This window comes from Heteronotia binoei, chromosome 1 (genome assembly GCF_032191835.1).
Source record: "Heteronotia binoei isolate CCM8104 ecotype False Entrance Well chromosome 1, APGP_CSIRO_Hbin_v1, whole genome shotgun sequence".
Taxonomy (NCBI): Eukaryota; Metazoa; Chordata; class Lepidosauria; order Squamata; family Gekkonidae; genus Heteronotia; species Heteronotia binoei.
Window position 1 is genome coordinate 8,861,082 of NC_083223.1, and position 17,956 is coordinate 8,879,037.

A 17,956-nucleotide genomic window follows, 5' to 3' on the forward strand; every position below is an offset into this window, starting at 1 on the left:
TTATAGCCAGAGATGCAGAATTTCCGGAAAATTTGAAGCTGTGGGGAGAAAACCCGCAAAATTTTGGGAAAGATCAAGACGAGCAGCCGTGTTAAGTCTGTCTGTAGCAGTGGGAAAGAGCAGAAGTCCCAAAACACCTGAAAGACTAACAAAATTTACGGCGGGGTTTGAGCTTTCGTGAGGGAAGTGAGCAGTGACTCACAAAAGCTCATACCTTGCCGCAAATTTTGTTAGCCTTTGAACAAAGCAGGATTCAAGTGGCACCTTTAAGACCGACCATAAGCTTTCGTGTGCTCTCTAAGCACACTTCATCAGACGAGGGGATCAGGTATTGTGGCTGGAATACATGCAGTTTGTTGATTAAGAGGGCAAACTAACTGATCACATGGTCCCATAAAACAGTGCGGCTTGGCCATTTGGTCTGGATAGCCATAAAAGGTAATAAAATTCCCTGCCGAATGGTGTTTCTGCAAATCTAGGTAAATCACAAAAGGACATGTATATATCCTAGTTGTAATTTTTGGATAGACTGAAATATATGCAACGCTCTCCTATCAAACGTAAATTAATTTTACTGCTTTAAGATCAGATGCATCCTTTCACTTAGCACGCATAACACAGCAGCGTTGGACATTTACGGGGCTTAAAGCTTACAAACATCTTTTCTGCAAGCAAGCATACCCAATACTTGAGACAACACGGCAAACCAATGCCTCTGCTGTCAACTTCTGCAAGTTCTCTCACGCACTCAGAAGCCTTTATTGGCATATATCAGATTATAAATAAACAGATACAGCAATAACAAAGACAGTCAATTGCAGCTATATATTGGACAATTGATCCTTGATTACCAGACTTCAGAATAAAGCAACCTTTTTCAGTTATTTCAGATGACAAATCATTCGGAAGGCGGCCAACCTTTACAGCGTCTGAGCATCCTGTTGTCGTATAGAACAAAATTGGATCTAGAAACCTAAGGCGTATAGTATCATAAAGGGGACAATAAAGAAGGGTATGGGACGATGAGTCAACTTGTTTTAAATTACATATACAAAGTCTTCATGAGAGTGGGATTTTTTTATATCCACAGTAGGTAACTGCTGATGGGATAGTATTGCATCCGGTAAGAGTAAATGCTGTACGCGATTTTGGAACATTGGAGAGTTGATAAATAAGAAGGCAAATGGAGCAGAGGTCCATCAGTGGCTATTAGCTACAATATGCGCATGTGTGTGTGTATGTATATATTTTGGCCACTGTGTGACACAGAGTGTTGGACTGGATGGGCCATTGCCCTGATCCAACATGGCTTCTCTTATGTTCTTAGGTGACACAAAGTGTTGGACTGCATGGGCCATTGCCCTGATCCAACATGGCTTCTCTTATGTTCTTAGGTGACACAAAGTGTTGGACTGCATGGGCCATGGGCCTGATCCAACATGGCTTCTCATGTTCTTAAATGACCAATCGTTAGGGAAATTCCAAAATTCAAAGAGGAGCAAGATTCATTCGCAGCACTCATTGGTTTTTGCAATTCAGGATCTAAAATCCCGCATTTAATTAGATAATACGCATTTGTAAGAGGGAGCAAGCTCTTCTCCATTAAACGACTCAGGGAGATTGAAGAAACCGTCCATTAGGATAAAGACATGACAGGCTGGACGGCTGTTGCTAAAACTAACTTTGGCAGTCCAAGGTGCCCCCCCCCCCTGCTTCCATATACCTTAGGGATGACCGTTATACATTTCAAAGCTCAGGATGCCAAAAGCAGATTCTCCCTCCCCCCATAGTTCAATCCCAGCGGCCCCTTCGGTTGCAAGCGCAAGTCCTCTGAGAACCTGACCGTAAGAATCTGGCACAGGGCAAAAGATACTTCATGAATGTCACTGTACAGAATGCAAATAGGCAGCAACAGGGGTGGAATTCTAGCAGGAGCTCCTTTGCATATTAGGCCACACACCCCTGATGGAGCTTACTGGAGGACTGGCTCCATTGGGGTGTGTGGCCTCAAATGCAAAGGAGCTCCTGCTAGAATTCCACCCCTGGGCAGCAAGCATAGCACGGAGTGTTAAGGTTACTACAGGACGCAGGGATCTCATTGTAAAAGGGTTACAAAATACGTCACGGGCAAGAGGCATCGACGTCTGCTACCTGAGCACCTTGTTCCAGCTCAGTGGTGTCTTCTTCCTTCCGTGGCGACTCAGTTCTCAATAAAACTTTCAGAATTTGCCTTGTAACTTTGGTTTTTTTGCTCCACTTTCCTTCTGATCTCTCCCCCCTCCCCCGCCCGCAAACAAGGTAGGACAATAAGATTGAGTGTATGTGGTTTGAAGGAGAGTGAAAAGGTCAACCACAAAGGAAAGGTCAAGTCAGAAGGCTAACAGACGTCAAGGAAAAGCCCCTTTGCTCCTCTCTTGAAGATTAGTATCCTGGGCAGAGAAACGCATGGGTTTAAGAGCCGTCTCTGTCTCTTCAGCATGGCTACCACGCCTTTCAAAGCATTTCACTCATTCTAAGTGAAAATATTTCTCTGGTGTTTTTTTTTTCCAATGCCAGTTTGGTGTCGTGGTTAAGTACGCAGACTCTTACCTGGGAGAACCGGGTTTGATTCCCCACTTCTCCGCTTGCAGCTGCTGGAATGCTTTGGGTCAGCCGTAGCTCTCGCAGGAGTTGTCCTTGAAAGGGCAGCTTTTGTCAGAACGCTCTCAGCCCCACCCACCTCACAAGGGTGTCTGTTGTGGGGGGGGGGGAGAAGGTATAGGAGATTGTAAGCCGCTCTGAGTCTCTGATTCAGAGAGAAAGGCGGGGTATAAATCTGCAATTCTTTTTCTTCCTGAAATTTCCCGTTTTTCCTTTAGGACCTCGAAACACAAGACAAAACCAAAAGGTTTTCTTTTCCCTTGAAGTTTTCCAGTTCTTTCACTGGGCCCATCACATCTCTTGTTTACAACATGCACCAATCTAAACAAAAAAAAACTTAGATTTTCAGGGGTGATGTGTGCTTTCTGCCTTCTTGACAAATTATTGCCATCACCCCACCCCCCCTGGAGTGAAGTAGTGGTCTGAGAGGATCTGAAAAAAGTTGAACCGCAGCTGGTGTTCATGCAGGAATCCCCTAGAAGTAGGCCTTTGTTTTTGTTTTTTAGCAGGAGCTCCTTTGCATATTAGGCCACACACACACACCAATGTAACCAATCTTCCAAGAGCTTACAGGGCTCTTCTTACAGAGCCTACCATAAGTGCTTGGAGGATTGGGTAAATCAAGGGTGCGTGGCCTAATATGCAAAGGAGCTCCTTGTAAGCTCTTGGAGGATTTTCTACATCAGGGGTGTGTGGCCTAATATGCAAAGGAGTTCCTGCTACAAAAAAAAAAAACAAACCCTGCCAGCAGTATCCTTTCATAACTGAGGTTGGCCTCCAGGGGACTTGGGAACAGCTTCGCTCAGCTTGCTTGCAAGTCCGGAATAAGCACAGTTTCTGGTAGAGCAGGGATAACTTAAACTGAAAAGCTGGGCAACGATTACTCCAGTTTGCCACAGCGTTTTCTCCTGGTGTGTTACCATCACCTCTTTATGCCCTTTCCACACATCTGCTCCTTTTGGCAGGGTATCACTGTTAGTTCAAACGCTTTCTGTTGTGTGATTTTTGTCTTTGCAAGCGAGAGAGCTGCGGATCGCATTGTGTCCCTCAGGGTTCCTCTTTTCCCCTTGGGCACATTCTTGTTCTTAATCGTGACATCTATTCCTGGGAAAAAAATTTGTTCCCCAGGAAAAAAAAAGGGGAACCTATCAGGATAGGTTGTCCTGCCTGCTTTCCGTTGGATTGTTACTTGTAACAATAGATTAATTTTGTGCATTCGGGCAACCTTTTTGGTGGGTGGGCATTCTTGGTCATTCTCGGAGAGCCGGTTTGGTGTTGTGGGTAAGGGCGTGGGCTCTAATCTGGGAGAACAAGGTTAGATTCCCCACTCCTCCACCTGCAGATTGACCTTGAGTCAAATCACAGTTCTTGAAAGAGCCCGCTCTCACAGGAGCAGTTCTGAAAAGAGCTATCTCAACCCCACCACTCTCACAGGGTGTCTGTTGTGGGGAGAGGAAGATGAAGACGGAGACCGTAGATTTATACCTCGCCCTTCTCTCTGGATCACAGTCTCAGAGCGCCTTACAATCTCCTTTATCTTCTTCCTCCACAACAGGACACCCTGTGATGTAGGTGGGGCTGAGAGAGCTCTCGAAGAAGCTGCCCTTTCAAGGACAACTCTTGCGAGAGCTGTGGCTGACCCAAGGCCATTCCAGCAGCTGCAGGTGGAGGAGTGGGGAATCAAACCCGGTTCTCCCAGAAAAGAGTTAGCACACTTAATCACTACACCAAACTGGCTCTCCCAGGGATAGAAGGTGGGAGGAAGGAAGAAGAAGAAGAATTGCAGATTTATACCCCGCCCTTCTCTCTGAATCAGAGTCTCAGAACGGCTTACAATCTCCTTTATCTTCTTCCCCCACAACAAACACCCTGTGATGTAGGTGGGGCTGAGAGAGCTCTCAAAGCAGCTGCCCTTTCAAGGACAACTCTTGCGAGAGCTCTGGCTGACCCAAGCCATTCCAGCATCTACAGGTGGAGGAGTGGGGAATCAAACCCAGTTCTCCCCGATAAGCATCCAGGGAAAAGGAGATTGGAAACTGCTCTGAGACTCCGCGTGAAAGGCGGGATATAAATCCAATCTCTTTTTCTCGTCATTTGGCTCATGCCTCCCTTCAGATTCTGCCTGGCTGTTCTCCTGCACTCTTTGGGGAGAGGCATTGGGCCTGGAATGAAAAGTCATTGGAAGGTAGAGGCAGGAGGTGAATGCAGAAGAAGGAAACGCTTTGAAGGAGACGCCCTCTCCTGCTCCTTTTGCTATGCAAGAGCGAGAGAAGGCAGAGATCTGCCCAGATGAAATCATCGACAGGTAAAGCTATCACAACTTAATGGGGTAGCGCCGAAATCACAGGAACAAATGATGCTGCCATTCTGCCAGCAAAGCCTTGTCAGGAAATTAAACATACTGCGTTATCAACTGGGAAAAGACGCCAGGACAAAAGGTTCCGTCTTAGGAGAAAGAACATTGGAACAAAAACGTACCAGAGCTCTCCCACGTCAGAAAGATCCACAAGGAATTTGTCAGCAGGGGTCGATAGTGGGTGAACGCACAAAGTCGCTTCGTTCCGTTTTAATATACGGGGCTGTCCCTATATAGTGGGCCATCAGTAGGGCAATAAAGTGACATCTATGTGTTGTGTGGCTCCAGGACCGTAATGTACGTGGACTCCATATTGTAGATTGCACAAAAGAGCAGACGGAAACAGCAGCTGCAAAACAAGGTAACAGGTAAATAAATTTCAGACTGGCTTCTTGCTATACACAAATACGTTACATTTCAGGGGGTAGCTGCTTCGTTCTGCAGTAGAACGTCTTGATTGAAGCAAAGGAATGCATTAAAGACCAATAAGATTTTAGCTTTCAAGAGTCAAATCTCCCTCCGACAGCCCTGACCTGGTTTGCCCAGGCAAGCCCGATCTCATCAGATCTCAGAAGCTAAGCGGGGTCGACTCTGGCAAGTCCTTGGAATACCAGGACTAGGAGGCAGAGGCAGGCTTTATTCAACCGCCTGCCTGAATATCCTCCAGGCCCCCAGTAGGGGTCAGTCACCAGAGGTTGCCCTGACTTACAGGTGCATGCACTTATTTTTAAAAAGACAAAACTCTTTCTCAGATCCCTTGGCAGCAGTCCCCAACGTTTTTGGCCCCAGGGACCAGTTTCGTGGAAGACAATTTTTCCAGGGACTGTGGGGGCGGGGTGGGGGCGATGGTTTCAGGATGATACAATTGTGCACTTTATTTCAATTAGTTTGGTGTAGTGGTTAAGTGCACGGACTCTTATCTGGGAGAACCAGGTTTGATTCCCCACTCCTCCACTTGCAGCTGCTGGAATGGCCTTGGGTCAGCCATGGTTCTCGCAAGAGTTGTCCTTGAAAAGGCAGCTGCTGTGAGAGCCCTCTCAGCCCCACCCACCTCATAGGGTGTCTGTTGTGGGCAAACCAGGAGGAGTCGCAGTTAAATAGCAACGGAAGCAATAAAGGAACTGTTACAAAAAGCACAACAATTACGATAAAGGAATACGGAGAAAAAGAATATATATTCTCGTATATGTTCTCCTATTTGTTGCTATCATTATTTATACAATCTATTCAATAATAAAGTCCAAGGACACACATTCTTTTTCCTTTTTTCTTTATTTTAATTTTTGCACTTTTGGTTACAGTTTCTTGTTGCTTCCATTGCAGGGATATACTGTACTATTTTTTGGGGTGGGGGTGGGGGCGGGAGTTCTTTGCAGAATGCTTCTGTGTGTGGGTAGATGGGTTACTTTGCAGCCAGATTTCATGAGCCAGTTGCTACTCAACAGTACCAAAGTTTGACGAAACCTCAGTTAAAATAAATTAACTTTATTGAATTTGAGATTAGAATTGCACAGGCAGCCGTCAATGCACATTAAATTAGCTTATTTAGAGTTACAGAAGTGAAAAGTTATCACACCCAACAAAACGTATTTGTAACAAAGAGTGATAACGTTTCGTGTCCTAGAAAAGCAATCTGTATAGCCGCCTCTGTAGTTGTGTCCAACCAAATGGTATAAAGTTTTTATTTACCCAGTAGTCCAGTAAGGGGCGCTATTTTTCAATAAAGTTAGTTTAGGAAATTGCATTGCTCTGTGTAGTCTCTCTGAAATATTCTCCACTGTATATTGATCCCACAGTTCGCAATACCATAAAGAGAGTCTGCTTGCTGCTTGGTTTTTTCATTTGCTTGCAATAGATGTTCTGGCAGCTACAATCAGTGTATCTATTCGGTCTTTGTTTCTTGGAGGGCATGTTCCTTGAGGCCAGTAGTTCAGCAGCAATGTTCCCTCTAAGCAGCAGTCTTGTGAGCAAAAATTCCGCTTGGTGAGCTACAGGCATTAACGTTGTGAGCTACTGCATAACTTAGTTTGCTTTGGGGGCATTTTTCCTGAGCTAAAACAAAAATGTGTGAGCTGGAAGCCAAAAATCTGTGAGCTAGCTCACGCCAACTCAGCTTAGAGGGAACACTGTTCAGCAGTAAGATTTCAGGTCAGCAGGGGTGGCTAACAGTAGCTCGCCAGATGTTTTTTTTTTGCCTACAACTCCCATTAGCCCCAGCCATTGGCCATGCTGGTTGGGGCTGATGGGAGTTGTAGGCAAAAAACATCTGGAGAGCCACCGTCAGCCGCCCCGTTATACGCCATCAATTCCCCCCTCATTGCTGAACTCTTCTCTGTGAAAAGCCACCTGCTTTAACATGTCACAGGACATAACTTCCTTTTGTCGTCAGTTTGCTGGCAATCTTAAAATAGCGCGTACCACTTCTGCATGCCATCCTTGTATGCGCTCGCCTTCGAACGCGCTCGCGTTCCTTTTTTTTTTCTTCCTTTGCACTTGTCCATGCTTTTTTTTGTTTCCATCTCCTATGTCTGTTCTGAGCCTGGCTGATGGTACAGCTGCTGAAGAGCTGTGTGTAAAAACCACTAAGAGACACCATACGTTTTAAACAACAAAACAGTGTAATGTAAAGGTCGGTGGTGTCCTGACAGAGCTTGCACATCGAACTTCAAATAGACAAGAGCATGTAGCAAAAAGACATTAACGGAAGACAGTTCAAAAGCAATTTTCCAATCACCAAGGAGTGACAATTTTCCAGTATTTAGTTCATGGAACTAAAGAAGCCCTTCCAAAGATGTCTGTTCTAGATATCGAGACGTTTCATCCGTCTCTCTTCAGCTTGGAGGCTTATTTATCACTGGAGCCCAATCTTTTACAACGCATTCACAGGAGACCAACAAGGTTCAGAACATGTCTGTAAGGTTTCCAGGTGAGGGCTGGAGATCGCTCAGAATTACAACTGCTCCCCAGATGGCAAAGATCAGCTCCCCTTAAGGTGTGTGTGGGGGCGGGGAGTGAATGCCTTCACGTGGGTGAAAGGGAAGACAGCAAGGGTGGATGGGCCTTTCTAGAGCCTGTTGTATTTTTCTCCACAACGGATCTTATGCCCAGTACATACATAATTAGGAAGCACGACAACAAGCTTTTGTTTCCATCTCCTATGCCTGTTCTGAGCCTGGCTGATGGTAGAGCTGCCGAAAAGAGCTGTGTGGCTATTGTCCTCGGGAGATGTTTGAGCATTGACTCATGATTCCAGTCCAGTCGGGCTCCATTGCTGCAGTGAGGCTGGAGTGGGGGAAGCCAGCTGCCGGCGGAACTCCCCTCTCTGCACAATTGTTGCTGGGGAGCAGCTGCTTGCTTGTTTTCGGCCGCCAAGAGCGGCAGGGCGGGTGGCTTCGCAGAAAAGGAGGAAGGAGGCTAGAAGAATGGCACCGTTTGCCCCCTGAAGCTCCTGGCCAGACAGCTAGCGAGTTACCCATCATGGGAAGCATCGGAAACCGCTCGTTTGAATCGGACTCTTTCAAAGCGGTCAATACTTATTCATCTTGAGAGTCCCTTGGACTGCAAGAAGATCCAATCAGTCAGCCCTAAGGGAAATCAACCCCGATTGTTCCCTGGAAGGTCAGATGCTGAAGCTGAAGCTCAAATACTTTGGCCACCCAATGAGAAGGGAGCACTCACTGGAGAAGAATCTTGAGAGTCCCTTGGACTGCAAGAAGATCCAATCAGTCAGCCCTAAGGGAAATCAACCCCGACTGTTCCCTGGAAGGTCAGAGGCTGAGGCTGAAGCTCAAAACCTTTGGCCACCAAATGAGAAGGGAGCACTCCCTGGAGAAGACCCTGATGCTGAGAAAGAGAGAAGGCAAAAGAAGAAGGGGACGGCCAAAGAGGAGATGGCTGGACAGCGTTACTGAGGTAACAAACACGAATCTGAGCAGACTTCGGAGGATGGTGGAAGACAGGAGGGCCTGGCGTGACTTTGTCCAGGGGGTCGCAAGGAGTCAGACTCGACTGTGCGACTGGACAACAACAATTGTGCCCCCCCTTGCCCCTTTCCTGCTATTAGTTTCCCCTCCTTTTCCCCCCTGTAGTTAATTTTTTTAACACAATAAAAACACAGAACCCTGGTGAGTTTTTCCTTTCCCCCTCCTCCAACTGGGCTCGAGTGTACTTGTGCCTGATCTGTGCCCGGATCAGGGATTGGCAACCAATACTCCCTCTAAGCCAAGGGTGTCAAACATGCGGCTCAAGGGCCAAATCAGGCCCCCAGATGGTTTATATTACAGCCCCGAGTAACTGACGGTTATCTGCTTCCTTCTCCCTCTCTCTTGCTTCCGTCTGCATCACTGCTTGCTTTGCCAGGCTTGCTCAATCGCACAGGAGCTATAGAGCAAAAGCCTATATTTTCTCCAAGGCGCCTCCCTTGGGGGAGAAGGAAGGGGCAGGAGAGCTTGCATTGCCAGGCTCTCTCAATCGCCCAGTAGAATTACTGAGCCAAGCCTCCCTTTCTTCTATTGTCTGAAGCTCCTCCTGGTCCCCTGGGGAAGGAAGGAAAGAACCAGAGCTTCCTTTGCCTAGCTCCCTGGATCCCATGGGAAAAATACAAAGAAAGCACATTTAAGACCAACAAGTCTTAATGTTTTAAACATGTTTTATTTTAAGGGTTTTTTTTTTAAATCGTTAATTGTGTTTGTCTGTGTCCTTTATAAAGTTTATATCTCAGCTACCTCATCTTAAATAGGTACACACGTGGCCCGGCCCGACATCGCCCAGCCTGGCCTAACAAGGTCTCCTTTATGTCTGATCTAGCCCTCGTAACAAATAAGTCCAACACCCCTGCTCTAAGCTGCGAGTCTTGTGAGCAAAAAAACCCTGCTTTGTGAGCTATTGTAATTAAAGTTGTGAGCTGCTGCGTAAATTAGTTTGCTCCGGGGACGTTTTTTCCTGAGCAAAGACAAAAATGTGTGAGCCAGAGGCTAAAAAAGCTGTGAGCGAACTCGGCTTAGTGGGAACCTTGTTGCCAACTGCCAGCCAAAGAACTCTGTCTAGCCAGCACAGACTTCCGCTGCAGCCCGGGCCAAAGGAAGGACTCTTTGTGTTATATGGTTGAGGCTTGGTAACTTTCCGCTCCTTAAGGAGGAGCACAGGCTGGGAAAACTAGGCCCTCTGTAACCTCTAGCCGCTCCCCAGTATGAAGAGAAACGGAGAACGAGGAATCCTGGTCTTTATTTGTGCCCATTTACCTAGTCATTCTGGGACGAAGATGACACCTGAAATCAAGTGGGATGAGTCTTCTTTTGTCAACGGTTTTTGTGGGTTTCTTAAAAAAAAAAATGCAATGCGGTCTCTGCAGTTGGGAATGAGAGAGGGCAGCTGCCCCAACTTTCGTCCTGCCGTTTGCTCGAAAGGACAAGGAGAAAAGGGGGAAAACTAGACCTCAGAGCAGAACTTGGTATATTTGTGGGCTATGCTAATGGTGGAAGAGGATACAGAATCCTAGACCATAATGCACGTACAGTCAAAGAATGCAATGTGGTGCGTATAGTTGGCAACAGTGTTTTGCACCTCCTATGCAAGCTGACTCCACAGTACAAACTGTTCAGAATCCTATACTGTGTGCAGTTCTGGTCGCCGCACCTCAAAAAGGATATTATAGCATTAGAGAAGGTGCAGAGAAGGGCAACTAGAATGATTAAAGGGCTGGAGCACTTTCCCTATGAAGAAAGGTTGAAACGCTTGGGACTCTTTAGCTTGGAGAAACGTCGACTGCGGGGTGACATGAAAGAGGTTTACAAGATAATGCATGGGATGGAGAAAGTAGAGAAAGAAGTACTTTTCTCCCTTTCTCACAATACAAGAACTCGTGGGCATTCGATGAAATTGCTGAGCAGACAGGTTAAAACGGATAAAAGGAAGTACTTCTTCACCCAAAGGGTGATTAACATGTGGAATTCACTGCCACAGGAGGTGGTGGCGGCCACAAGTATAGCCACCTTCAAGAGGGGTTTAGATAAAAATATGGAGCACAGGTCCATCAGTGGCTATTAGCCACAGTGTATGTGTGTATATAACATTTTTGCCACTTTGTGACACAGAGTGTTGGACTTGATGGGCCGTTGGCCTGATCCAGCATGGCTTCTCTTATGTTCTTATGTTCTATATAGCAGGGGTCCCCAACTCCCGGACCGGGGACCGGTACCGGGCTGCGGCCTGTTTCCAAAGGGCCGTGCATCTTCACTGCTCCCCCCTGTGCAGCCTCGCTGCTCCCCCCACCCCGCAGCCTTGCCACTCCCCAGCACCTTTTCCACCCCCCCCTTCTTACCATTTTAAGGCCAGGAAAGAGGCACCCAATTTGGCCTCACCTGATCGGCCAGGGAGGTGTCGACCTGGGAGGTGCTTCGCGGCCCCTTCCTTGGCCTTAAAATTGTGAAAATGGGGGGGGGGGCAAGGCTGCGAGGGAGGAAGAAAACGGGAAGGAGGAGGCGTTGTGGTGGGGGAGGTTGAATTGGGTGCCCTCACCCTGCCGGCCCTGGGACTGTGGTGGGCAGGCCGGTCCCTGGGGCCAAAAAGGTTGGGGGCCACTTTTATACAGGGCATTACTTTCAATAACTGCTATTTGGCAACCTGCAGAGACCACCCATGAGCAGGCAAGTCTGCCTTTACAAGTAAGCAAAAAGTGGCAATGTATTCTTCTATGGAGATAGCGTGATTGACTGGATTGTCTTTCACCTGAAAATCCTGGACTTCCTTTTGGTCTCTTCCTTCCTGGGGAAGCAGACGATAGTGCTGTCAGAAATACGTATCTGTTTTCTACGTCCTCTGCAGTGTTCTAAAGTTCCAGTCATTATAGGGTTAACCCCGTGCCTGATTCCCTATTGTCTGCATGACCTGGGAAGAAGATACCGACCGCTGTCAATCAAGGTCTAGAAGCGGGGAAAACCTGTTTTGTCTGTTTGGTCAGTTAGTCAGGTGACTTCCTTTGTTTAGGCAGAGAGGTCAAGAAGAAGGAGGAAGTGGTCTTCCCTTAAGCACATGATCTTCTAGTGCGAGGATGTAGTTCTAGAGTGTTTGTTATTTTCGCCCCCCGGGACCCTTTCCCTGTAGAAATAAATACGTGTTTGCTTTTTCGTGTTAAATGCCTCTCAATGGCTATTTAATCCAGTGATTCATCGCACTGTTTGAGATGAAGAAATAGAATTTCAACCAGAATACCCTAAAAAGTGTAAGCACTCCTCATCGCCTGTGATTCGAGGGCGACGTGGACTTTCCTTCCTCCCTTTGCGGTGCCTTCAGCAGCTTGCTGGATTTCTGTGTGTGTGTGTGTGTGTGTCTGCGTTTATCTTGGCCCTGAGGGAGCGAGCAAACATACTGCAAGGTCTCTGCTGAGCTCACCTTCTAACTCTCGCTGGATTCAAAGGGCATCGTCTCTCCCCGCCAGAGCCAGATTAACAATTAGGCCAAGTAGGAACTGGCTTAAGGGGCCCCATGCCTTTAGGGGCCCGGGGTTGGCTTCCCCCTGGTTTTGCCTCTGCTTGCAGCCCTCCCAGCCTGCACGCACTGCCACCAACTGAACTGCTCTTTGCCCGACTTGCCTGGTGCGGCTGCTGCTGGTATTATCGCCAGGTTTGCCTCTCCCCTGCAGCTTAGTAAAAGGGGCTTTTTAAGACGGTGCTTGCAGGCTGCAGCAAGGGCAGTGGGCAGTGAGGTGGGTGCTCAGACTCCAAGATAATTTGGGAGGGGACCCCCGAGATTTCGACTGCCTAGGGGCCTCCACAAGGTTTAATCCAGCACTGCTCCCCACCCCCGCTTAAATGAATTGCACGCTTCCTTCTGTCCCGCCGCGTGCACATCTTGCCATTGTGGTGTTGTGGTTAAGTGTGTGGACTCTTACCTGGGAGAACCGGGTTTGATTCCCCACGCCTCCACTTGCAGCTGCTGGAATGGCCTTGGGTCAGCCATAGCTCTGGCAGAGGTTGTCCTTGAAAGGGCAGCTGGTGTGAGAGCTCTCTGAGCCCCACCCACCTCACAGGGTGTTTGTTGTGGGGGGGGGGGAGGTAAAGGAGATTGTGAGCCGCTCTGAGACTCTTTGGAGTGGAGGGCGGGATATAAATCCAATATCTTCATCTACCTCACAGGGTGTCTGTTGTGGGGGAGGAAGGGAAAGGAGATGGTGAGCCGCTCTGAGACTCTTCGGAGTGGAGGGCGGAATATAAATCCAATATCTTCATCTACCTCACAGGGTGTCTGTTGTGGGGGAGGAAGGGAAAGGAGATTGTGAGCCACTCTGAGAATCTTCGGAGTGGAGGGCGGGATATAAATCCAATATCTTCTTCTACCTCATAGAGTGTCTGTTGTGGGAGAGGAAGGGAAAGGAGATTGTGAGCCGCTCTGAGACTCTTTGGAGTGGAGGGCAGGATATAAATCCAATATTTTCATCTACCTCACAGGGTGTCTGTTGTGGGGGAGGAAGGTAAAGGAGATAGTGATCCGCTCTGAGACTCTTCTGCGTGGAGGGTGGGATATAAATCCAATATCTTCTTCTTGCCTGCCGTCTAACGGGCTGTGGTTGAACCGCCTCGTCCTGCTCTGGAAAAGTTCCGTCGTCTTACAAACAGGGACGTGGCTGCCTGCCCGATGTTTACTCCAAAGGCTCTCGAGTTTGAATGGCTGGTCCTCGCGTAGCTCCGGCTGGAAGGGCGGAGGGAGAGCAGGCCTTCGGGCCAAAAGACTCTGACTTGCACAATTACGTTCGCTGAAAGCCGACTCCGAAATCATTTAACGCTTTGGAAAGCGCCTCAAGAGACTCGATGACATTTTTAAAAGGCCTGGCCTCTGGTACTCTCGTTCTCCCAAAGACAACACAGGCAGAAGTCTTGGCTGTTACGCTGGAATGGCTGCACGCTTCAGGGAGCAGTGCCACCTATCGCATTATCCGGAGCAGACTTCTAGCCCGGATACGAGAAGAGCATTCTTCGAGGGCTACCTCCAGATGTATTGATCGAGGCTGCCCTTGATTAACTTTTGAGGCCAACAGTGCGAGAGTTTGTTAGCGCAGAGGTCCCCAACCCCAGATAAGCTGAAGCGGAAATAAACTTGACCCCCCCCCCCCGCCCCCTTTCAGATTCATTTCAGAATGTGTGTCCCTTCATATGAAATATTTTGAAAACAGGCATAAAATATAGCTATCCAGTTTAACATTAGAGCAGGGGTCTCCAACCCCCGGGCTGTGGACCGGTACCAGTCCATAGCCTGTTAGCAACTGGGCCATGAGTTGTGTAATTATTTCATTAACTATAATAAGAAGACAATGACAACATTGGATTTATATCCCGCCCTCCACTCTGAAATTCGGATGCAAATTTCAGAGACTCAGAGGGGCTCACGATCTCCTTTACCTTCGTCCCCCACAACAGTCACTCTGTGAGGTAGGTGGGGCTGAGAGAGCTCTCCCAGAAATTGCCCTATCAAGGACAACTCCTATGAGAGCTATGGCTGACCCCAGGCCACTCTGAAGAGCAACTGTCAGTCTGAGTAGACAAGACTAAACTTGATGGACCAAGGAGCTGATTCAGTATAAGGCAGCTTCGTGTGTATTATAGTCTGAACAGCTAAATTGTTGCTATTACTTTTGTTTTAACATTATACTCCACCTTTCAACCCCCGTGGGATCACAAACCAGCTAAAGTCGTCCTCTCTTTTTTATCCTCACAACAACCCTGTGGAGAAGGTTAGGCTGAAAGTGTGCGACTGGCCCAAGGTCACCCCAGCAAGCTTCCATGGCAGGAGTGTCAAACATGCAGCCCGGGGGCCGAATCAGGCCCCTGAAGGGCTTCTATCAGGCCCCCGAACAACTGGCTCTTGTCTGTTTCCTTCTCTCTCTCTCTCTCTTGCTTCCTTCTGCATCTCTGCTTGCTTTGCAAGGCTTGCTCAATCGCACAGGAGCTACAGAGCAAGACCTTTGTTTTCTCCATTGGTTGAGGCTCCTCCCCCTCCTGGTTCCCTGGGGAAGCAGAAAAAGAGCCTGAGCTTCCTTTGCCCAGTTCCCTGGCTCCCATGGGAGAAATACAAAGAAAGCACCTTTAAGACCAATTAGTGCTAATGTTTTAAGGTGGTTGTTTTAAAAAAAAAGTCTTCAGTTGTGTTTGTGTTCTTTAAAAAGTTTGTATCTCTGCTACCTAATCTTAAAATAGGTACACACATGGCCTGTTCCACCACAGCCTGGCCCGACAAGGTCTCATTTATGTCAGATTCAGCCCTTATTACAAATGAGTTCGACACCCATGCTTTATTGCAGCGGTGGAGGACCTTTTTTCTGCCAAGGGCCATATGGATATTTATAACATCATTCACGGGCCATACAAAATTATCAGTTTAAAAAACAATGCTCTGCTGAGGGAGAATGATTCAGGCCAGCAAAAATAGTGCAAATAATTGTTTTTCTATTTGAACTCATGTGAGGAGAGCCTAATCTGGCACGCACCCTCACACCTGGCCAGCCGCCCTAGGCAAATGCATAGGTCCAAGGCTCTTTTGTGGGAAAAGCCCAGCAGGAACTCAGCAGCATATTAGACCACATCCCCTAATATTAGGTCACACACTCCTTAGCATATTAGGCCACACCCTCTGGGACAATCAAGTGCAAACTGAACTGTGACAGTAACTTTTCCAGACCCTACAGCAATTCTGGCCAGCCGGCCAGGCCCCAGGGAGGCTGCCGCACAGTACATCTGGGCCCTGTGATCCCTGCCTGGCCCTGGGGAGGCTGCTGCACAGCGCGGCTGGGCCCCACAATCCTCACTGGCCAGCCAGGCCCCAGGGAGGCTGCCACATGGCTCGGTTCGGCTCAGTAATCCCCGAGGGCCACACCAAGTGATCTTCTTCAGTCAATAAAGCAGGTTCCCCATCCCTGCTTTATTGACTGCACCACCCTGGCTTAGGGTTGCCAATCCCCAGGTGGGGGCAGGGGATCCCCCGGTTTGGAGGCCCTCCCCCCGCTTCAGGGTCGTCAGAAAGCGGGGGGAGGGGAGGGAACTGTCTGCTGGGAACTCTGTTATTCCCTATGGAGATTTATTCCCATAGAAAATCATGGAGAATTGATCTGCGGGTATCTGGGGCTGGGGGGGGGGCTGTCGTTTGAGGTAGAGGCACCAGATTTTCAGTATAGCATCCAGTGCCTCTCCCCAAAATACCCCCCAAGTTTCAAAAAGATTGGACCAGGGGGTCCAATTCTGAGAGCCCCAAAAGAAGGTGCCCCTATCCTTCACTATTTCCTTTGGAAGGAAGGAATTGAAAAGGTGTGTCGTCCCTTTCAATGTGATGGCCAGAACTCCCTTTGGAGTTCAATTACGCTTGTCACAGCCTCGATCTTGGCTCCACCCCTAATGTCTCCTGGCTCCACCTCCAAAGTCCCCAGATATTTCTTGAATTGGACTTGGCAACCCTCCCCGGCTGTAGCGGTTAGTGGTATAGGTGGGACCAAGAAATACAGCAGCCTGGCTTGACATTACAGAGCAAAGGCTGTTTCTTATGCTTTTATTGACAAAATAACCTTTTTTTAAGACAAAAAAACCGGGTTTTTATTAATAATTTATTTCTAGTCCGCCTTCCTCTCCGAGGCTAAAGGCAGACGAGACACTGGAAGTCAAGACAGTCAATGGGACGGGACATCCAATAAGCAATCCCGATTAAAATCAAGATTCCAGAAATCTAAAATAGAGCTGAAACAAAGCACCATATCGTGTCTGGAGAAATGTATTTTATTTTGAGGTTTTCGGCTTTGCAAAACCCACCCCCACACTTGGTTTTTAGAGTTGTTCTTGGTTAGCAGAAAGACAGACTGGAAAGGGGAAGTCGAATCGCTTCCAAGTACTGCAGGTCTTGCCAGGCGCTTTAGTAAGTGCTAGCCATTAAAGCTTTGTAAATGAAAATGGCCGTCCTGCCTGAAGACGGTGAACTGAACAGCCCTCACCTTGGCTGGAATCAGACGTCGAGGAGGGATGCCGAGAGCTGTGGAGGAGGTGCGAGGGTCTAGGAAGGTTCTTTCTGGCAGCCCCACAAAGAAGAGCTTTCACCCTATAGAAGGGGTGGGCAGAAAGAGGAGATAAAAAGCCTTTGGCGCAGAAAGGAGAGGCATCCATTTTGAATGGTTAACCTGCAGAAAGGAGCGCTCACACGAAGGCTTCATTTCGATGGCAGCCATTACTGAGTTGAGCAGTCAAAGGACTGGTTGCCCAGAAAAGACTCTAAGGTCGCAGGAAGCTTTTGGAACACTGGGGGTGTGGTCACAGTCACCATTAAATCCATCTGCAACGCGCCTCTATTATACTCCGCACAACCAATTTTCCGATCAGACAACAGCCAGGCTCCTGTTCTATCCCATGTGGGTCCCGTCACTGGTCGATCAGAGTGCTCTACCGGACCTCGTTTCATGAGACGTCAATCTGCATTAGCGCAGGCGCAGTGATGCCCGTTATCTGCAGCGCGTCGCTTTTAAATGGGTCGGATCACTAACAGTTTTGCTAGTCCGTTGGCACTACTTTTCCAGCACGAGCACTACGCATGCAGGAAAAAAAAAACAGGGATTCAAATCAGTTCACATCTAGTTCACATCTAGTTTCAAAAGTGAGTTTTGTTTCCGGACACAGGGGCGGGTAAACGATTTATCGAGCCAACTTTCGCTTGCTCATTCACTGGCGCAGTGATATCACTTGCAGGGGGCTTTGGATGGGAAGCGGTGATGTGCTTCCCACGAGTCGCCAACGACGGAGCGTTCAAACAGAGAAATTCCGCTCAGGAACCGTCGGAAGAATTTTGTTCCGGATTTAAAGCAGTATCAAATTAGTCTGTGCCCCATCGTCTCAACGCGGGACTCGAACGAGCTAACCGCCATTCGCAGATGCTGACGTTTGGACAACCGCTTAAAATCCGACATGCTTCCGGGCTCCACTCATGCCCGTAGCAGGG